This window comes from Chrysemys picta, chromosome 2, assembly GCF_011386835.1.
Source record: "Chrysemys picta bellii isolate R12L10 chromosome 2, ASM1138683v2, whole genome shotgun sequence".
NCBI lineage: Eukaryota > Metazoa > Chordata > Testudines > Emydidae > Chrysemys > Chrysemys picta.
In genome coordinates, this window is record NC_088792.1 from 268,491,252 (window position 1) to 268,514,840 (window position 23,589).

General features: G+C 43.5%; 1 protein-coding gene across 7 annotated transcripts in view; it reads left to right on the plus strand.

The window, feature by feature from the left end:
• ZHX2 (zinc fingers and homeoboxes 2) overlaps nucleotides 1-23,589 on the plus strand; it is a 119,556-nt gene that overhangs the window by 65,525 nt on the left and 30,442 nt on the right. The window contains exon 1 of one of the 7 annotated variants that reach the window (XR_010598981.1): nucleotides 2,826-6,253. The exons of the other annotated variants lie outside the window; for them this stretch is intronic. The gene's annotated coding sequence lies outside the window, so the exon portion shown is untranslated. Of the gene's footprint in view, nucleotides 1-2,825; nucleotides 6,254-23,589 lie in introns of those variants that run through there. 7 annotated transcript variants of the gene reach the window in all.

The window sequence follows — 23,589 nt, forward strand, 5'->3', positions numbered from 1 at the left end:
TCTACACTGCCCAAAGTATAATCCTCCCACTGAAAAGTCTAAAACCAGTCTGCAACTCCATTCAGCACAGTCTGAATCCCAATCAGAACTGCCATGTGTGAATTTAACCTAGTACCTTTTCACAGTACCACATTGCAGGTTTAAGAGGTTTATGTGTGTAGGAGGGAAGAGAGAATGCAGTGTTGAGAACCACTACAGTAAAAGTCATAAAATCCAGTATTACACGGAATTGTGCTGCATTTTTGCTGGCATTTTTCAAAATGTAATTGTGGGTGAGAAGAAGCATATATATATATATATATATATATATATATATTGCTGAGGGAGGAAGTGGATTTTTGGTTTTGTGCTAAACCATTTAATGGGTTTCTACTGTTAGTGCAACCTTTTTTTCCGGCAGTTTCTCTGGTGTGCCAAAGAGGCCGAAACATGAGACTGAGTCACCATGAATAAGCTTTCCCCTTCAGTACCAGTGGAGTGCTCATATGGTGATGATAACACTCTTTCCATTCCACTAGTATCTCTGGAGGATTTTAAACAGAACCTACTAAAGTTAGAGTATTTTAAATCAGCATCCAAGAGTTTTAAAAGAGCTGGAGCTCACTGGACGGTTAATGTTGATTCTTCAATAAGTCTTGGAGCACTGGGGAAGTTCCAGAAGATTGGAAGAAAGCTAATGTGCCATTTTTTAAAAAAGGGTAAATTGGATAACCTGGGTAATTATAGGCTTGTCAAGCCTGCCAGCGATCCCGGGCAAGATAATGGAGCATCTAAGACAGGACTCTATTAATAAAGAATTAAAGGAAGGTAATGTAATTAATGGCATGGATTTAAAACTAGCTAACTAATAGGTCTCAAAATGTAGTTGTAAAAGGGGAATCATCATCAAGCAGGTGTTTCCATGGGGTCCCTCATTAATATCCTTACGCTATTTAACATCCTCACTAATGACCTGGAAGAAAACATAAAATCATCACTGATAAAGTTTGCAAATGACACAGAAATTGGGGGAGTGGCAAATAATGACGAGGACGAGGTAAATAATGATGCACTGATTTAGAGCGATCTGGATCGCTTGGTAAACGGTGCAAGCAAACAATATATGTTTGAGGGCATGTCCCCTCTCTGGTTCTACGCGGAGGCACGGCCAGGTGGCTCCGTGTGCTGCCTCGTCCACAGGCGTCACCCCTGCAGCTCCCATTGGCTGCAGTTCTCAGCCAATGGGAGCTACAGGGGCGGCACTTGGGGCTGGGGCAGTGTGCAGAGCCAGAGGAGGGACATGCCACTGCTTCTGGGAGCCACACGGAGCTGCAGCACATGCGCGCGGAGCAGCCCCCGACACCACTTCCCAGCTGGAGAACAGGAGTGGGGCAAGCCCCAGACCCCACTCCCCGGCAGGAGCTCGAGGGCCGGATTAAATAGATTGGCGGGCCGGACGTGCCATAGTTTGCTCATCCCTGAACTAGATGAACACAATGGTGCCTTCTGGCCTTAGAATCTATGAATCTGTGAAAGGGGGACAGGAAGCCTGTTTCCTATGTCTTGCAGTAATATGCATAGGGTATTTGATGTTGAATTCAATGGAAAAATTCTAATTGACTTCCATGAGACAGGATCAGGCCCTTAGTGCTTGCTAGGTATGAAAAAACCATGCAAGTAGACAAATAGAGTGAATGCTCAGGTGGATGTATGCATGCAAAAAAAAAGTCATAACTGTGCATTCCCTTCATAAAGGCCTCAGCCCATATTGTAAAAGTAAAGAATCTCTGTAGCATTCTATAGCAATGGTCTGAAACACATGGCTGCTTACTGTGATGATTCTGCAGTGTTTTGGTCCACTGCTCTAGCATACTGGCATTTACTTTATTTAGAAAGGATTCAAAGCTATTTACTCCTCTTGTCTGTGCTGAAGTGTAAACTTCATGTATATGGTGAGAATCTGGAAGTATCTCTTTCAAGACCTTTCTGGTTGGGTAATTGTGCCTTTGTGACTAACCAAGGATTGCTTGCACTGGAGTTGCACTGATGTACCTCCATAGGCTTCATTGGAGCTAGACCTGATTGACACAGTGAGATCAGCACTAGGCCGTTACTGGTGAGAGAGGTATAAAGCTGTCAAACTCTGCGATATTTAGCACTGTGGTGGGTTTTCCCAGGAGCTGTAATTTTGGATCTTAAAAAGCTCAATGGATTTTTTTTCTTTTAAATGCTTACTTTAACACCCGACTGGATGCAGTGGCGCACACCTATTTGGGAGGCTGAGACTGGCAGGTCGCTTGAGCTCAGGGGTTCTGGGCTGCAGTGCGCTATACCGATCGGGTGTCCAGCACCACTGACAGCCTGGCCAATGGGTAGTTTGAAGGACTGGCTAGAACAGGGGTGGGCAAACTATGGCCCATGGGCCTCATCCGGCCCTCAGGACCGTCCTGCCCGGCCCCCAAGCTCCTGGCCTGGGAGGCTACCCTGGCCCCTCCCCTGCTGTGCCCCCTACCCCCGCAGCCTCAGCTCACTCGCTCCACCACTGGCACAATGCTTTGGGTGGCCGGGGCTGCAGAGCCCGGCCTGACCCAGTCTCTGTGCTGCGTGGTGGCGGTGGCGGCGTGGCCCAGCTCCAGCCGGGTGGCGCGGCTGTAGCGCCGCCAACGACTGGCGCTCCAGGCAGCGTGGTAAGGGGGCACGGAGCGGGGGCGGGGGGGTTGGATAGAGGGCAGGGGAGTTCAGGGTGGTGGTCAGGGGGTGGGGGTGTGGATAGGGGTCGGGGGGGAGAATAGGGGGTTGAATGGGGGCAGGGGTCCCAGGGCGGCAGGCAGGAAGGAGCGGGGGTTGGATGGGGCAGCAGGGGGCAGTCGGGACAGGGAGAAGGGGTGGTTGAATGGGGCAAGGGCAGGGGGAGCTGTCAGGAATGAGAGGAGGGGTTGTGTGTGTGTGTTTTAGAGTCACTCCTAGTGGAGACATGGCAGCACAGTTTGAGAGATTACTTTAGTGAACATGTCCCACCAGAATGGAGAACAGATTCTGACACATCCTCAGGCCTTGTGCTGGCAACACAGAGAATATGCTGAGCCCCCAAGAAGGCCTCCTACCCCTACTGTGCTAATGGCATAGCCATGCAGCTGAAGGAGTGGTAGACGTAGGGGTGGAGAGAAAATGGAGTCAAATGGGAGCATTGCTGAACAGCTGTTGTTTTAGTAGCTACGGTATAGCCACCTATTTGGATTCCTTTCCTGTGCTAACTACAGCTAGTTTTAAAGGAGAGGAGATCTCCAACGAGCTTTAAATGGCAGAGCGAATAGCAAATCTGTGATGAGAATGGGCATATCAGGGATTTAAGATAGCTGCAGCATAAATAAACACTGAAATCTTGCCTATAAGGGGAGAGGATTTCTACATTCATTCATGAGTGGAGAGCACAGTATTACCTGTTGGGTTTGAAGGCAATGCAGCAATAGGTAGCGCTCAACTGGGGTAGCAAACCAGTTTAAAAATTCCAATGGCTTGATTCTCCTCACTGCACGGGCCCTTAAGGCGTCAGCTCTGTACCTTACAAGCACATCCCTCTTCCTTCTATTCCAGCAGGGTTTTCTTTGCCAGAGTTAGCTCGTGGGGCCTAGAGGCACTTGAGTTCCACAAGCAAGGTTCACTGCACTGCTTATCTGACAGGAGTGGCAGGGAGTTTCCTGCAAACTTGACTAGAGGCAGACTCCCTCTCTCTGTGCACAGTCTCTGTCAGTATTTATCAGCCACTCTTCAAGTCACCAGTTCAGGCCATGGCCTAGTTTGTAGATTACATTCTGCTTCGTTACATATTGCTGCCGTAGCAGAATATGCTGCTGCACTCCTGGTCCTTTGAACTGCCCTTTCATGTTGCCTGTTCAGGATATTGTCACAGCCTAGATTCAGTGTTCATAAAACTCCCAAATAAAAAGGATAAAAACTCAAATAGATTTAGCTGGTAAATTAGATCGTTAAAATGGAATCCCAAAGGGACCATCTTCAGCACCTCCCTTTTGTAACACAGCTTTTCTCTCCAGCTGATACAGAATTGTTTAGATCAAGCCGCTGAATATTTTTTTACAATATATAGAAACCATTTTATTACTTTATCTTTTTTTAATGTGGCATGAGGCAGTTTAAGATACTGTACCCCTTGCTTCTAAAAGACTTAAAGGAAACACTTCTATTATATCTTACTGTGTATTAATATGCGGGAGGGGGGGTGTTTGCACAGTGCCCAATTGTGGTAACCTCTTCTCTCCTTCCAGCTGAAATAAACGCCTGAGGCCTAACAATTCAGTTATGGTCCTGACATCAACATAACGGACTTTGGGCTGTGCTTTATGGCATGATGTTTAAGGGAAACGCGATGTGCAGTGGGCTATATTTTCATATCTCTTGTACTGGGATTTACACGTGCAATGTCTTGAGCACTGAGCTGATGCTGAATCAGCCATGCTCTCTCCTTTCAAAGCCCTCAGTGAAACAGGCACCTTCTATGAAGCTTTCAAACATCATTCTCTCTGTAAGTGATGATTTTAAAGTAAATCATTTTGACTCTTATCCAGTGCATTATGTTTATACTATATTGTCTGAGTCAGGCTCAGGGTCTGATCTTGCGAACACAACTGACTGTAGCACTCATTACCATAAGCATTTGCAGGATCAGACCCTTTGACTGTAAGGTCTTGGGGTAGAGGCTGTGCCCTCTTCTCTACAGCCTGATTGCACTCAGTGAGCTCATGCATGCAGTTCTTTTACATGTAAAGATCTAGAAAACATGACCTATGAGGAAAGATTGAAAAAACTGGCTTTGTTTAGTCTGGAGAAGAGAAGACTGAGCCGGGGACATGATAACAGTTTTCAATACTTAAAAGGTTGCTTCAAGGAGGAAAATTGTTTTCATTAACCTCTGTGGATAGGTCAAGAAGCAATGGGCTTAAATTGCAGCAAGGGAAGTTTAGGTTGGACATTAGGAACTTATGCTCCCAATACTTCTGTAAGTCTTAAAGGTGCCACAGGACCCTCTGTTGCTTTTTACAGATTCAGACTAACATGGCTACTCCTCTGATACTTGACTACATGTGCTGCTGCACTGTGCATGCTTTCCCATGCAGATTTACCAGTACACTATGATACTGAGTGTTTCTTGAACAGAGACTTGATGCCAAATTATGTTGTGATGTTTTGATGGAATTGGAAGGCAGTGCTACTGTAACGCCGACAGACCCCGGTCATCAGCGGGCAGGATTGAACCAAGGACCCTTGGAGCTTAGTGCATGAGCCTCTACAGCATGAGCTAACAGCCAGCTGGCTGTTAGCTGAGGCTGTAGACCAGACTTATTTTCTCTCTCTCTCTAAGTGGTCTCGGTGCCACTAGTTGGGACAGAACACCACACCCAGAAGGTGTGTGGGTTACACTACCTTAAGCAGAATAGCAGTTAACTAAAGTGAGTGCTGTTTTATAGACTATCCAAGGAGTGGATTCCAGTGTAGCAGAGGACAGAAGACTCCCTGACAATATCAGCTATTCTCTGATTTTTTCAGGGTGAAAGTATCTTCAGCACTCTTCTTACTCATCACATTAAAAGGGGTGAGCAAAATTGCCTAGTTGGCAAGTGTGGATGGGGTGGCTATGAGAATGCAGTTAGCCACACCTGTTTTCCTCACTCAGCTTAAACATGCCAGGGACAGCTATGACAGATGTCAATTGCCACCAACCAACCAATTATAAAGTGTCTCCAGGATATTGCTCAAATTTAAATTTTAAAGTGTTGTAAATGGTTCACAGAGAGTTCAGAGGAGGATGTGGTGACTCAAGAGAACAACAGTACTTAGCACATACATGTTTTTTTACCTTCAAAGTAGTTTATAATTAATAATTCTCACCTCCTCCTGGCGAGGAAGGTCAGTATTAAGATTGTAAATTGTTTGGGGGCAGGGACTGCCATTTACCATTTAATTGTACAGTGCTGAGCACCATAGGGCCCTGATCTGGTCAGGCTTCTAGGGATTACTGCAATATAAATGCTAAATAATAATTATTCACATTTTTCATCTACAGAAGCTGAGATACAGAGGTTAAAGGACTTGTCCAAAGACCCAGAATCAGGATTTTCCCAGTAATATGCTAACCACTAGAACATGGCTCTCTCTTTCTAGTCTATGAAGAGTTTTCTATCTCTTGAGGAGCTCTGTTTCGCTGTTCAACGTTCCATAAGTATACAAGTGATTTTAAACTGGCTGAAAACTCTGTTTGGTATGTGACCCATTTAGTGAGGCATTCTTGATCTAATTTGTAACTTAACCTTGCATTTTCTTTTGCATTTTCTTGGCTTGTTCCATTAATAGGGTATATATGAACCAAAGTACCTGGCATGTCATTAAACTTATCGTGATTCAATACTGACATATATACCAATAAGCATCAGAGACACTGGGACCTTTCCTGCAAAGTGTGGGGTATGCTCACCCCATCACACGCAGTCACCCAGTTTTGTGAGATCCCTTTGTAACTCTTTGCAGTCTGCTTTGGACTTAACTGTCCTGAGTAATTTTGTATCGTCTGCAAACTTTGCCACCTCACTGTTTACCCCTTTTTCCAGATCGTTTATGAATATGTTGAGCAGCACTGGTCTCAGTGCAAATCCTCTGGGGACCCGGCTATATACCTCTCTCCACTGTGAAAACTGATAATTTATTCCTACCCTTTGTTTCCTTTCATTTAACCAGTTATTGATCCATGAAAGGACCTTCCCTCTTTTCTGATGACTCCTTGCTTTGCTCAAGAGCCTTTGGTGAGAGACATTGTCAAAGACTTTCTGAAAGTCCAAGTACATGATAGATATCCAGTGGATCACTCTTGGCCACATGTTTGTTGGTCCCCTCAAAGAATTCTAACAGATTGGTGAGGCAGTTTTCTATTTACAACAGCCATGTTGACTCTTCCCCAACAAATCATGTTCATCTGTGTGTCTGATGAATTCTGTTTTTTACTATAGTTTCAACCAATTTGCCTGTTACTGAAGTTACAGCCTCCCTTGGAAGCCTATTCTAGTGCTTAACTATCCTTATAGTTAGAATATTTTTTGTACTATCTAATCAAATCTCCCTTGTTGCAGATTAAGCCCATTACTTTTTGTCCTACCTTCAGTGGACATGAAGAACAATTGATTACCATCCTCTTTTATAACAGCCCTTAACGTATTTGAAGACTGTTATCAGGTCCCCCTTCAGTCTTCTTTTATCAAGACTATACATACCCAGGTTTTTTTAACTTTTCCTCATAGGTCAAATTTTCTAAAATGTATATCATTTTTGTTGCTGTCCTCTGGACTCTCTCCCATTTGTCCAGCTCTTTCCTAAAGTGTGGTGCCAAGAGTTAGGCACCGTACTCCAGTTGAGGCCTCACCAGTGCCAAGTACAGCAGGACTTCCTGTGTCTTACATACGATACACCCCAGAATGATATTAGACTTTTCTGCAATTACATCTTGTTGTTGACTCTTATTCAATTTGTGATCCATTCTAACCCCCAGATCCTTTTCAGTGGTATTACTGCCTTACCAATTAGTCCCCATTTTGTAATTGTACATTTGATTTTTTCCTTCCTAAGTGAAATACTTTGCATTTTTCTTTATTGAATTTCATCCTTTGAAGTCACACCAGTTTTCCAGTTTGTTAAGGTCGTTTTGAATTCTAATCCTGTCCTTCAAAGTGCTTGTAACTCTTCCTAGCTTGGTGTCATTTGCAAATTTTAGAAGCATGCTTTCTACTCCATTATCCAAGTCAACCCAGGACTGATTCCTGTGGGACTCCTTAGATATGCCCTCTCACTTTGACAGTGAACCTTTGATTATTATTCATTGAGTATGGTCTTTTAACCAGTTGTGCACCTACCATATAGTAATTTCATCTAGACAGTATTTCCCTAGTTGCTTATGAGATTGTCATGAGAGACTGTGGCAGAAGCCTTACTAAAATCAAGATATTTCATGCCTACTCCTTCCTCACTATCCACTAGGTCAGTAACCCTGTCAGAGAAGGAAATTTGGTTGGTTTAGCATGATTTGCTCGTGATAAATCCATACTGGCTATTCCTTATAAACCTATTATCCTCCAGGTGCTTACAAGCTGATTGCTTATTAATTTGTTCCAGTACATTTCCAGGTATTGAAGTAAGGTTAAGTGGCCTATAATTCCCCAGGTCCTCTTTGTTCCTCTTTTTAAAGATAGGTTCTATGTTTGCCCTAGGTTCTATGTTTGCCCTTATCCAGGCTCCTGGGACGTCACCTGTCCTCTGTGAGTGCTCAAAGATAATCGCTAAGGATTCCAAGACAGCTTTTGCTAGTTCCTGGGTGAATTTCATCAGGCCCTGCAGACTTGAATAACTAAATATTCTTTAGCTTATTTCCCTATTTTGTCTTGCATTTCTTCCCCCTTGTTGATAATATTGTGTTAAGCATCTGATCACAATTAACCTTTTTAGTGAAGACTGAAACAAAATAGGCATTAAACTCAGCCTTCTTGATGTTGTCCATTATTAGCTCTCCTCTTCTGCTTAAAGGACCTACCCTTTCCTTCATTTCCTATTCTCCTAATGTATTTATAGAATCTCTTCCTACTGTCTTGTCTCCCTTACTAGATCTAAGTCATTTTCTGCCTTAGCCTTTCTAATTTTGTCCCTTCATGTTTGTGCTAAGCTTTTGTACTCATCCTTATGAATCTGTCCATATGTCCAATTTCTGTAGGAATTGTTTTGAATTTCAGGTAATTAAAGAGCTCCCGATGGAGCCATATTGGCCTATCACTATTCTTTGTAACTTTTCTTCACATCATGATAGTTCGCTGTTGTGCCTTTAATGTTGTCTATTTGAGAGACTGCCTGCACTCCTGAACTCCTTTTTCCCTTAGATTTTCATCCCATAGGACCTTACCTACCAATTCTCTGGGTTTGTTAAAATCTGCTTTTTTAAAGTCTGTTGTCCTTATTCTGCTGTTCTTCTTCTTTCCTTTCCTTGGAATCGTGAAATCTGTCATTTCTTAATCACTGTCACCCAAATTGCCTTCAGTCTTCAGATTTCAGAGTAGCAGCCGTGTTAGTCTGTATCCGCAAAAAGAAGAACAGGAGTACTTGTGGCACCTTAGAGACTAACAAATTTATTAGAGCATAAGCTTTCGTGGACTACAGCCCACTTCTTCGGATGCATATAGAATGGAACATATATTGAGGAGATATATATACACACATACAGAGAGCATAAACAGGTGGGAGTTGTCTTACCAACTCTGAGAGGCCAATTAATTAAGAGAAAAAAAACTTTTGAAGTGATAATCAAGCTAGCCCAGTACAGACAGTTTGATAAGAAGTGTGAGAATACTTACAAGGGGAGATAGATTCAATGTTTGTAATGGCTCAGCCATTCCCAGTCCTTATTCAAACCAGAGTTGATTTTTATTACATTATTTTATTACATCTATATTACAACAGAAAAACTTCAAAAACAGACTCCAACGAGAGACTGCTGAGCTAGAATTGATATGCAAACTAGACACAATCAACTCCGGTTTGAATAAGGACTGGGAATGGCTGAGCCATTACAAACATTGAATCTATCTCCCCTTGTAAGTATTCTCACACTTCTTATCAAACTGTCTGTACTGGGCTAGCTTGATTATCACTTCAAAAGTTTTTTTTCTCTTAATTAATTGGCCTCTCAGAGTTGGTAAGACAACTCCCACCTGTTTATGCTCTCTGTATGTGTTGTATATATATCTCCTCAATATATGTTCCATTCTATATGCATCCGAAGAAGTGGGCTGTAGTCCACGAAAGCTTATGCTCTAATAAATTTGTTAGTCTCTAAGGTGCCACAAGTACTCCTGTTCTTCTTTTTGCAGTCTTCAGATTGGCAACCAATTACTTCCTGTTAGAATTAAGTCTAAAATGGCTGTCCCCTTGGTTCCTTCCTCCACCTTCTTAAACAAAAAGTGGTCCCCAATACATTCCAAGAACTTACTGGACATTTTGTATTTTCCAACAGATGTCTGGGCAGTTAAAATGTTATTACCACGTCTTGTATTCTGGATAATTCTGTTATATGTTCTAGAAATGCCTCATGCATCCCCTCCTCCTGATTTGGAGATCTATCGTAGACAGTGCCATGACATCACACCTTTTCTCCCCCTTTTATCCTCACCCAGAGACTGATTTGCCCTTCTGCCTCCTTCTGGACCTCAGAACAAGTGTATCTATTCCTAATGTATAATTCAAGACCTCCTCCCTTTTTTCACTGCCTGTTCTTCCTGAACAAACAGTCAGGAGATTTATTCCAGCAAGTCTGTGATGTCAATTGAGTCATAATTTAGTTTAGGTACTAATCCTTCCATTTCTTCCTGTTTGTTTCCCATACTCCTTGAATTTGTGTATCGACACCTAAGATGTGGAGCAGATTTCTGCCTCCCCCCCCCCCCCCCCGTAATCCTTGTTGCTCCTATGACGCTGTTGTAATTTTCCATTTCCCTGTCTTCCCCAACATTCAGCCCTCTGTTAAGGTCATCCTTTTTTATACCTACCTATGAGCTTGTGTCTCTGCCCCCTTTGAACCTAGTTTAAAGCCCTCCTCACTAGTCTCGTCTTTTTCTTGGTCAGGTGGACCCCATCTCTTCCCAGCATTCCTCCTTCCTGGAACAGCATCCCATAGTTGAGGAAGTCAAAGCCCTCCCTTTGACACTAGCTGCACAGCCATGCATTCATCTCCAGGATGCTCATGTCCCTACTTAGGCCTTTCCCTCAACTAGGAGGATGGATGAGAACACAACCTGCATCCTGACTCCTTCACCCTCACTCTCAGAGCCCTGTAGTCATTGCCAATCTGGTCAGGGTCAGATTACCTGGCACTATAGTTCATGCTCATGTGGATGAGCAGCATGGAGTAAGGGTCAGAGGAATGGATCAGCATGGGCAACCTTTCTGCAATATCTCGGATGTGGGCTGTAGGCAGTCAGCACACCACATCATGTCTGGTCAGCAGATGGATGCCTCCTTTCTCCTCAGAAGGGAGTCCCCGACCACCACCACCCTACCTCTCCTCCTAGGTGTGGTGGCCATGAGTCTCCATGAGGGACTATAAGGTTACACCTGAGAAATCTTCATTTTACTCGTGTACATTTAACATCCAAAACATTGACCTTAGTGCCATTATAGCAGCAAATTCATGAACTTTCATTTCCTTGACCCTTTCAGACCTCTTCATGCCCTAAATTCACCTTTCCTGAAGCAAAATAAATCCCATGCACCAATCCTCGGTGTTGATACCTACAAAGTATATTATGGAGGTGCCAGTCCATAGTTAAGGTTGAGTTCCAATTTGAACTCCCAAGTTTCCAGTCTGTCAGCTCAGAGTTCATGAATGGAGAGCCATTCTGGTTAGGACTGCTCCTGGATAATACAATATCACATCTTCCAAGGGTGTTGTATTGGATTTAACTTCCTTTTAAGGAAGGCAAATATTGAGGCCTAAGCATTTCCTTTAAAGAGAACCTTTTCAAAAATTGCATTAATGGACCTTTTTGAAGATAATCCAGCTTAGGAAGAAGGTAGGCTTTTCCAAAAACAGGTTTCCAAGCCTTTAGAAAGTCTTTCCAGTCCATGTTTTAAAAATTAAGTCCCGCTTCTACCCAACCTTCTTCAAGTTCAGCTGGACAGTTTACTGACAACTATGATAGGGTTTAACCTTTTTACATGGTCCTCATTTAATTTAAATGGAATGTCGAGGGAATTCAAAACAAAAGCATTATGGGGTTCATTAATTTTCCCCTTTTGTGTGTGCTTTGTTTGGAGGGAGTCTGGGGAGTCTCTTCGTGTGTGTACATAAATGCACATTATTAGAAAAATTAGTGCACAGAACATGTTTTGTGCTGGCTACCATATTGGCTGAAGCACCAGAGACTGAGCTGGAGACCTCACAAACTAAAAACATGTGTCTATACCTTGATCTAAAGAACCAGTTTCACAAGCTGAAGCAGACCCATATCTTCTGTGGATCAGGCACAGAGGGATGCAGTATAATACACATTCCCCAGTAGATTATGTCTCCATCAGCGGGGCATGAAGATATTCACCTAATCGACCTTTTGCATGTCTCTACCACTTTCACCATGAGGAAGAGTGATGGAGCTATCAAAGAACTGCATGACACTTTTACCATGAAAGGTTGCTGAACTTGCCCTGGTTCCAGGTTTCATGACAAACCCAGAACCTGGGCTGGTTTCTGAAGGTTCAGAAGGCAGATCATAGGCAGATTTACAGGCCTTGAGAACATGCCATTGGAATCTGTAACTTGTATGGCTTCAGACTGAAACTGGTCAGAGTTTGGGAGTTTGCTGTGAACACCTGCAGTTAGAAATAAGGGGAGATTGGCCGGACCATTGCAAACAGGAGGTGCCAGATGCTGTGGGGAATTCAGTTAGAGCTGAGATTGCTTAGCTCCTCACAGGTTCAAAAGATCAGAGATCAGAGTTTTTCAGAACTCTGCAGGTGCTCAACCTCCTCTCTAGGCCAGCGCTGCTTTAACAACCCTCTCCAAGTAGAACTACTTCTCCCGCCCCAGGGAGGTGCTTGGAAGAGAGGATGGGAGCTCCATTGTGATTGGTGGAAGGGAGAGAGAAGCACTCGCGTGTGGTTGAATTGATGAGCAAAGGGGAAAGCATCAGGAGGATGGGGAGGAAGCAAGTTATTCCTTTATTTCCCTGCTCCCATTTTCCTCTGGGCCCTAGTGACTTCATAATTCTGTTCATTTTCCCCTTTCTTCCAAGCTGATGGGATGTGACTCAGCAGGTGCCCTTTCATGACCATCTGAGGATCACACTTCACAAACTGAGACACACCTCTCTAGAATCCATGCAACAATATATACACAGGAACCAATCTAACGGCTCCTCCATGGTAATCTCTTATTAAAAACTGGAAAGAATTATGCAACATAATCAAAGCTCTGGTGTAGAAAGGGCTGACAGAAAATGTCCTGCTCACCTAATGCCCCTTTTAAAAGCATCTGTAGTAGGTGTCAATGGAATAGATTTTTCTTTTCATTCCTTTTTTTTTTCTCATCATTTCTCTGCTCCTTCTTCATAAGAACTTCAGTGCTGCATTAAAGAGATTAGAGGTGCATTTCATCTCTACTTTTTTCCCCATTTTGCTTCTTCCCAGCAAGCCTCAGTGGGGGGGGGGGGCGGGGGGGAAGGCTATTTGATTTATAGCTTGGTTTCCTGCCAGGAGAGATTGACCTGCTGCTATGTGACTTCAGACAATGTTCCTTTTGAGCCGGTGAAGGTTGGAACCAGGGCTGTGTTAAAAGGTGTTCCTCCCCTGGAGCAAGCCGAACCCCAAAGAAATTGTGATCACATGCAGTGTTGTTTTACATCTTCACATCAATTCATTTTTTGTGGACTCGGGGAGGGAAAACACATTTTCTTTTATTAAATAGCCTTTTGATTTCTCACACTGGATCTCTCATTCACTCACTTTTCTCTCCCCTTTTTCTTCCCAGTATGTTTTCACATAGGCCTCAGGCTGTACTTCTTTTCCTCCTTCTCCTCTAAAATGCTAAGCTTGGATCACATTCAACATTTCTTTCAGTGGGTTAAATAATTTGTGCTGCTCCTCCAGGTTTAATACAAGAGTCTGTCCCTTGTAGCTTATGGTTCTAGCATCTCTAGGACCAGAGACACAAGGTAAGCAACATTCTTCAAGATGGATGTTGATACATGTACTGGGAATGGCCTTTTTCAGAGCAAATACTTACAGGTACATTCAGAATGTAATGTATTTATCCCAGGAGCCACCTTATTATTTAGTTTTAAAACATTAAAATATCTCTTTAGACTGCTTAGAAAAAGGGACGTTTTCTAGTTCTTGCTATTGGCTATCAACAGTAAATTGCTCCAACTTCAAACACACTTGATACTGACAACGAGATGGCCATCACTTTCTAAAAGGTGAACTAAACTACATTAAACACTTTGGGCTAGATCCTCTGATTGTATAAACTGGTCTAACACCATTAACAACAAAGCCTTGATTTCAGGTCTGTCTCTACATCTGTACTCTGTTAATGATTCGGGATGCTGAACTTCAAAAGAGAATGGGCCATTTCCTCAACTGGTGTAAAATCTGCCTAATTCCATTGTTCTTCCTTCTCCCGCCCCTTCATGCAACAGTTGATGACTGCTGAGTTCAAAAGCAGTGCTAGGAGGGTAGCCCCTGGTTCTCTTTGAGTGTAGTGGTGTGCAGGAATGTTACAAGAGAGCAAGAGGTTCTGAGCTCAATTGCTGGCAGTTGAAAAACTTTCTAAGTTCACATTAAATACAGGCAGAGATTTGGGATATCATCCAAATACTAGAGATAGGCACAAACTTGGAATGATTTTCCACACACACACAACAGAAGAGTGGTTTGTATTTTGGTCTCATTTTATCTGAAACTCCAAAGTTTGGAATGGATAAATGATTCCGCTTTGAGGCTGATTCTAACAGAAACCATTTAGATCTAGAACATGTCTCTGCATAGTCTCCTTTTGTTTTCATGTTGTGTTTCACTAGATTGGCTTTATTTTATGTCTTTGTCTATTGTTGTATACACTAGGTAACTTACTGGGAAATGTCTGTTGTACCTCTTCAGAACTGCTCTACTTTTTCTTTCTCCTTCTCATGTGAAGGGTGGGAACTTTTACTTAGGATTGAAATATTTCAACAGAGAAACAGAAGCACAAGCTGCTTCTTCTGCTCCTGATGCATGGGGAAAGGGATGTAAAGGGCCACTGATCTGTACCATTCCCAGCCTCACCCACTCACCTGCAACAATACCTTTTTGTGTCAGACCTCTGCTATTTCATGTCTTGTCTTGAGGCCACTGAAGATGCCAAGTGAACAGATGCATTTTGCTGTATCGGGCCCTGGAGTTTTCTAACCCAGTACCGCTCGTCCTCTTCATAGGCTATGTAAAAGAGTCCCTGTAGGTATTTTCTCCTAGATGGGAAGACCCTGGCCACCCCCAGTTATCTACACTGGGTGGCTTACACACAGACCCCTGTATCTTAGCTCTTGCCAGGGGGACCCCTCCCTGTGCAGGCCTTCTTAAGTCTCTTCTGATGGGTAATCAATGGGGTTGCCAACCCTCCAAGGTTGTCCTTGAGTCTCCAGGAATTAAAGATTAATCTTTAATTAAAGATTATGTTATGTGATAAAATCTCCAGGAATACATCCAACCAAAACTGGTAACCCTAGGAATCAAAAGGAAAATTAAATGTTGCAGCGCACCTGAGAATAACTTCTAACCAGAGCCTCCTCAAAAGGAAAAAAGGCCAACAGTATGTCCTTATTGCAGAGCCATCTGCGTAGCAGTTTTCAAAGAGGCCTTCTGTCTGGGCTGCTGGGAGTTTGCCTGTAAGGCCAGGATGAAGATGAGAGTGCCCCCTACAGCTTCCTGCTCAGGGTGGTCTCTCCCCTCAGCTGACTGCAGTTTCCTCCTTTTTAAGGGCCTTCTCCCTCCCAAACATGATTGTCAGGGCGGGGCTAGCCCTGCACACAGGACTTCTCTCGCACCTTCCTCTTCAGTGTGGGGTCTATACACCGTGTCACAAGCTGCCTCAACAAATGTACCTCTAAAGGTTTCCAGACCTCTTCATTCAAAAGCAGGACCTCTACCGGTGGTCTGTCCAGGGGACAAGTGTCCTTAACACAAACACCCCCATGGCTGGAACTAACTGGCACCTTCCCAGTGGCCTTAGCAAATCGATCCAGAATAGAATCGGCAATAAAACTGAACTCTTAGCCGAAGAGCTGGTGTGATGGTAGCTCCCCTTCCCTTGATATCAGGGTTTTAGCACGTTGGCAAAGCAGCAATGAGAGGACTGCGGTGCCGCAAACTGTGCTGCACTTGTTCAATAGATGATTAAAAGACTTGAGACTCGCAGGCAGGCAGTCTCTTTAAGTGAGATACCATGAGGCAGGAAAAATATCTGCTAGGTTTCTATTTGCTGGTGCCTACTAAGTGGGGTGAAGGAATAGTAGGAGGCACAGAAAGCTGCTTAACATGGGGTGACGGGGTCCCCAGCTGCAACCTGGGCTGCCTCTCACACTATGGTGCTAGTGTTAAGCTTACAAGCCTCTGACAGGCACTGCACTTACACAGCCATCCACAGGCAGGGACACACCCAACAGAGTTACATGAAAGACCTCCCAGCCACTCCCGAACCATCAATAGAGAGACTCCAGCCAATTCCCCCAGCTGTGCACCCCAGAACTGTCCTGTCTTGCACAACTCAGAAGCCTGGCCAGTGTAACTTCATTACTTAGTTCGCCACTTCTTCATAAGAAAGTGGACATACACTGGCCTTTGTAATCTGAGCTAATATTTCCCACTGGTAAAACATATATATACCCTATAAAGTTAGAATTTAGACTGCATTCATTATATATATATAATATAAAACAGATTTATAAATACAGAAAGCTAGATTTTAAGTGATTATAAATACCAGACATAGAGCTCAAAGTTGGTTACCTAAGAAATAAAATAGAAACTCAGTCTAAATTCTAACTTTAACAGACTAAGCAAGATTTGAATCAAGCAATGTCTCACTCTAACAGATGGTACAAGCAGGTTACAGTTCCTCAATACACAGACTGGACACCCTTCCAGCCTGGGATCACTCTTCCCCAGTTCAAAGTCTTGTTCTTCCAGGTGTTGAGATGGGGGTTTGGGGGGAAAGAGGCCAAGTGATGATGTCATTGTCTCTCTTTTATACATTCTTCCAGCTGCTTGAAAAATCCTTGCTGTGACATGGGAGTCAGACAGTCCCCATTGGTCAAGCAGTCTCCATTGCGTATGTACCTCCTCTAAGGAGCCTCTGGGATAGTGGATTGTTTTCTTGATGGGCCATTAACACTGTCTGGGTACTTACTTTGAAGTACAGTGTCACACATGGTGCTAAAGGAGATTTGAAGAATAAAGGAAAATGCTGTTTGAATTTTTCAGAGAGAGTCCCAACCAATGAAAGCACCAGTAAAGGGCATATGAGGGGACTAGTTAAGGGGGAGAGACCCAAAATCTATAGTGTGATCCATCTCCTGAAATTCAAAACTGAAATTCCATTTAAAAAAAATTCACCCTGGCTATCAGGAAGCTGGTCTCAATAAAATGGACACACAAGCAGATCAGTACAATGCCAGGAATGGCGACGGTAGAAAAGAATGATGATGTCTTCAAAAGACAGACCACTACTTTGGCACAAAGTGCATCTCAGCTGGGATTTGGGAAAGGGGAAGTGATCCCAGCAAGCAGATCACTGCCACGGCAGTAAGAATCTTAAGAATAAAGTAACTTTTATACAACACAGATAATTATAGCAGTAGATTTCTTTTTCTTGGACTTCCAGAGAATACTAAAGAGAATGGGCCCTACATATATCCTGCAGTAAATGGATCCCTGATGCTTTGGCTCTAGAAGTATAATCCTGCCTGATCTAATTCTCTGGATATTACACAATAGTCTTGAGACTAGGGGTGCTGGTCATGCTGCTGCACCCCCTGGCTTGAAGTATTTTCCATTGTTTACAGTTGGGTTCAATGGCTCTCAGCACCCCATATTTACAAATTATTCCATCACCCATGCTTGAGACACCCCCCCCCCCAACAAGAATAACTCTAGATTGCTCCATTAAATAGGCATAATCAGCACAGAATTTTGCCAGTGATAAGAAGGAAGCAGGATATTATTTAGAAGGGACAGAAAATCCCTGGATTTGCCCTGCTTTAACTAGGATCAGATTTAGATCCAAAATAGTTACACAAAACTTTTGGACTAGGTTGCAAGGCTAGTTTTAAGCATACTATCTATAGGCATGTGCCTAGGATCCCAGCCACTGGAGAGGTGTGTTAGTGCTAAAACCGAGGCTTTCATTTAAATGAAAAAATTGTTTCTAGCCTTTATGGTCGCAAAGAAAAGCTTGAAAATGTGACCCATGTTTAATTGCTGTGGGGCTGTCTTCAGACTGCTTCCAGCAGAACTCCAGGAGCAACTTCCAGCATCCTTCACTACAGCCAGGGAGGAAGCTCTCAGGCCTCCACCTGCCTCCATGCAGTCCAGGCCCCTTCTCTGGATGCAAGGAGCCTGTCACTTCCGTGATTCTGGGAGCAATCCCCTGCTGCTGTTCAGGGGATGAAAGTAGCCTAGGCTCCCATCACTGCCTGAGGAGAGGGCACTAACACCAGTCCACCCGCTCTACTGGAGTGGTGGCCTGGGGGCCCATATGGGACAGTGCCTATGACCCCAGATTGCCTTAATCCAGACCTGTGTGGGTAAGTAGAATGATTTTAGGCAGCATTGCTAAAGTGATTTATTAATGTCATCTGCCTTTTCTGTTTCGGAAACAATATATTGAATATACTGTAGTGTAAAAATTAAATATCTGGAGTAGGGGGTGTCCTATCAAAACAAAACAAAACACCACCACCTGTGAATGCATTTAAAAGCACTATAGAGGAGCTGGTTACCAGTTTGAGATAAGATCCATTCAAAAGTGAGGTGTAAAATTGTTGCCTTTCTCTGATGTCTTCAGTTTCCTGAAGTAACCTGGTTCTTAGATTAGAGTAACCAAGCCGGAGCTTTTTAGCACTCTTCACCCCCTCACCCCCTCTTCCCCCCCCCCCCCCCCCCACACACACACACCAAAATGTATTTTAGCACTAGCTGGTTACAAAATCAGCAGTTCTTGGAACTTCAGAGTGATTTGTGAATCTTTTCCTCTTGTGAGGGTTTTGTGTATTTTACTGCCAAATGTACTGCTGAATGTTAACATGTCTGTTGTCGTTTAAAGACTGTTTGTTTATTTGGGGCCTTTTTTGCAGAGTCAAGGAAGGGAGGAGTGAAAGTGTGCGTTAGCTGAACTGAGTGAGAAACCAGGATATAGTCTGGTCTAGGGTTGCCAGGTGTCCAGTTTTTGACTGGAAAGTCCAGTCAAAAAGGGGACCTGGCAGTGTCCGGTCAGATGTACCGACTGGACACCAAAAATCCAGAACCATGGGGGGTGGGAGGGAGGAACCACGTCATCAACCCGCACCAGCTCCTGTTCAGCTGGGGCCACCTCCTACCTGCATCTCGTGGGCAGGCAGCAGGCTCCGCATCAGGCTGCAGTTCCCGTCCCAGCCCTGGAGCAGAGGAAGCGACGAGGAAGGGGGAAAGCAGCAAGCAATGGAGGGAAAGGAGCAAGAAGGGGAGTGGGACCTTAGGGGAAAGAGGTAGAGAAGGGGCGGGGCCTTGGGGGAAAGAGGCAGAAGGGGCGGGGCCTTAGGGGAAGAGGTGGAACAGGGGGCAGGACCTCAGGGGGAAAAGGCGGAGCAGGGGGGGCCAGTTTTCAGAAATTAGAAATTTGGCAACGCTAGTTTGGTCTCCTTGCTGTCCTCCTTCTTTAGACCTGTCTGTAGCGCTCCTCATGTTTTTCACACTTTGTGATCCTCCAGCACAGCATTGTGGATTATTAACTTCTTGTTCTGACTGAGAAAACATGTATTTTAGCACTCTGCAAAATTCAGCTTTTTGTATTCCGAGGGGCCTCTGGAAGAATTTTTTTTTTGCAGGGGGTGGGGAGCGAATGATTCATACCCTTAATTACACCTTCAATTTGTGGGTTATTTTGAAATTAAGATCCCAAGAGAAATTCACATGAAACTGCAAAGTTCTGTACAGTGTTTGGAATCAAACAGAATTTTGACTGGCTTCTGACTGAAAACATCTTTCTGTTCCATTTGGCTTAAAAGGCAGTCCAGGCTGCCCAAAGTACAGCTCCTTACTGAAATACTTATATGTACAATTTTTATAACACCTTCCATCTGAGGTTTTCAAAGTGCCTCATTGACAAACAAGCCTCACCACACCCCTGCAAATTAGGGACGTGCTGTTGAGCACACTTCACAGATGTAGAAACCAAGGAAAAGAAAGATATTAACACTTTCTTTCAATTTCCCCTAACCCCACCCCTGCAAAATTTAGCTATAAGAGACTCCATCATGATAGCAAGCACAGAACAGCATTGGGGTTTAGAGCAGGAGGAAAGAAGTTGAGGGAGGAATAAGAACCATAAAACGTAAAAGGAAAACTGAAGTATGACATTGAAGTGATGTTAAAAACCTAGGCCTAGATCCTGCTTCCCTTCCACTGATTTAGATAGGTGCAGAATTGTGAAGCTTTGAGTTTATTTACACTTTTGTATTTCCATCAGCTGTATTTTATTTTGCACTTGCTGTATTTCATTCATCCTAATATAATCCTTTTGGAGAGGGGCTAATACATTTTGCCTTTTGGATGAATAGACTAGTTACAAGAAGTATTTAAAATAATTTATTCAAATATTTGATAAAGGAATAAACCTGTTAAATGCCTAGACTTGTCATGCATCAAAAAAGGCATAATCAAGTAACAAGTGGACCTACTAAGTGGGAACTGAGAATTATTTCTCTAAGAGGACGTTTTCTGTATACCTAAGCAAGTGTTTTCTTTGTAAAACAAGAGATCTCACTGAAATGTCCATATGTAATTCCCCATTTCTGCTTTTGTGACCCATTGCTCAAGATACATTATAGCAATCTTATTCATCTGGACATACTTCTTCCCTGCAGCTGCATGGGCTGAAAACAGGCAGTAGGACCTGACAGCAGTAGACAGCAGCTCTTATTGTGAGGACCAGCCAGGGCAAAGGTGGGACAAGGCTGGATTCACTGCAGGACAGTCTGACCCAATCTCTCTACTTCAAGGCCACAGATACTCCCTTCTGCCTGACTACAGTGCCCTCATCAAAACCATGGAAATTACCAGATGCCCAGACTACATCTCCTTGGTAACTGGCTGGATCACTGGTGGTTAATTTAAAAAAGAACGTAATTACACAGATAATGAGCTTACTATGCAATTTTCAGGGGTTGTTGGTTCCTAAAACTCTTGTCCAGGGTCTTATCACCTCTCTCTGACCTCCCTGACATCCATATTGCCGTCTCCACACCAGTCTATACAAAGCAATGCTGCTAAGGACCACATTCCTTGCCTGTGGATCTGATCTGGTCTTGTGACATGCAGTACACCCCTCTGAATTCCTCTCTTGGAATTCCTCTCTTGGCTTACCCCTGTATTTCATTTCAGCTTGTTCAAGCATCCTGTCCTCCTCTTCAACACCCCTCCTCCCCCATACACACACACACACTCTTATCTGATTTTTGTATCTTACCATGTCATCCCCAGCCCCCTACTCCACCAGTGATGTCAGCCTCAGTACCTCATATGTCTGCTTTTCACAACCACCTCTTCACTTTATTCCATGCTGCCCCCTCAGCATGGACCAGCTTTCCTGAGCTTCAGTACAAAGCCACTGCCCTCTTCTCATTCAAATCCTTCTTGAAGACCTTCTCTTTCTGCAGTGCTTACAAGAGACTAAAGGCCAGATTTTCAGGGGTGATGAGTATCTTTTACTCTCATTGACTTCAACTGGAATCCTGGGGGCTCAGCACCTCTGAAGGATTTCTGGTCCACTGAATTCGATGGAAATCCAATCATTGGTTTCATGGCCACTGAACTAAGTCTAAGTTACTTCAAATACTAATTTTATTTATCTGTAGTCCATCATCCTGTGTGTGTGGCAGAATAGTTATATAATTTGATTACTGTTCCCTGTGTGCAACTACTAACTGACGGGGTTTAGCAAAAAAAAAAACTTCTCCAAAGAGTAGGTTATTACAGATTTATTCACTACTTCTTGCACCTTCCTTTAAGAATCTGGTATCTATCTGAAACAGGACATCAGAAACCACTGGCAGTTCTAAGGATGAATGTGCCATGCAAGTGCAAAGCGTAAAGCAAGTGATCTAGTTTGATCACACATCTATAAAGCTGCTTGAGGGCAAGAAGAATCCTGGAATTCAGTCTCTACGCAAAAGAATTAATGGACACAAATCTGACATCAGGAATCAAAATACTCAAAAACCAGTGGGAGAACACTTTAACCTGTCTGGTCATTCAGTGACAGACCTGCGGGTGGCTATATTACAACAGAAAAACTTCAAAAACAGACTCCAACGAGAAACTGCTGAGCTAGAATTGATATGCAAACTAGACACAATCAACTCCGGTTTAAATAAGGACTGGGAATGGTTGGGCCATTACAAACATTGAAATCTATCTCCCCTTGTAAGTATTCTCACACTTGTTATCTAACTGTCTGTCTGTGCTGGGCTAGCTTGATTATCACTTCAAAAGTTTTTTTCTCTTAATTAATTGGCCTCTCAGAGGTGGTAAGACAACTCCCACCTGTTTATGCTCTCTGTATGTGTGTATATATATCTCCTCAATATATGTTCCATTCTATATGCATCCGAAGAAGTGGGCTATAGTCCACGAAAGCTTATGCTCTAATAAATTTGTTAGTCTCTAAGGTGCCACAAGTCCTCCTGTTCTTCTTTTTGCGGATACAGACTAACACGGCTGCTACTCTGAAACCTGGAATTCAATGAGCAATATATTCGAGTCTCTAGTATAAGCTACTGTAAGAACATAAGAATGTCCATACTGGGTCAGACCAATGGTATCCCAGTATCCTGTCTTCCAACAGTGGCCAATGCCAGGTGCTTCAGAGGGAATTAACAGAACAGGCAGTCATCGAGTGATCCATTCACTATTGTCCACTCCCAGCTTCTGGCAAACGGAGATTAGGGTCACTCAAAACGTGGTGTTGCATACCTGCCCATCATAATTAATACCAGTTCATGGACCTTTCCTCCATTAATTTATCTAGTTCTTTTATGAACCCTGTTATATTTTTGGCCTTCATAACATATCCTGGCAAAAAGTTCCACAGGTTGACTGTGCGTTGTGTGAAGAAATACTTCCTTTTGTTTGTTCTAAACCTGCTGCCTATTAATTTCATGGGTGACCCCTAGTTCTTGTGTTATGTGAAGGAGTAAATAACATTTCCTTGTTCACTTTCTCCACACCAGTCATGATTTTATAGACCTCCATCCTATCCCCTCTTAGTCGTCTCTTTTCCAAGCTGAAAAGTCCCAGTCTTTTTAATCTCGCCTCATAAGGAAGCTGTTACATACCCCTAATAATTTTTGTTGCCCTTTTCTGAACCTTTTCCAATTCCAATATATCTTTTTTGAGATGCGGTGACAGATTTGCACACAGTATCCAAGGTGTGGGTGTACAATGGATTTATATAGAGGCATTATGATATTTTCTGACTCTGACGAAGTGGGACTGTTCTTAATGTTTCCTCTGAATACTGTGTGGGTGCCTCAGTTTCCCCTATGTATTTCTTAAGTCTCTAGGTGGTGGGGAAAGGCCAGTGCGCATAAATCACTGACACTCTGTCTCCCTGGCAACAAATGGCCAGGGCCCCTTCCCCCCCTGCAAGGTAATAGCTAAAGGTGAACAAAGAGATCAGGTGACCTCCTGGCCCAGGAAAGAGACAAAGCTGGGAGAAGGAGGGGCCGGAGGGGGTTTTCAGAGTTGGAGCTACCTGGGGACTAGGAGTGAGGGCAGACGTGGGTG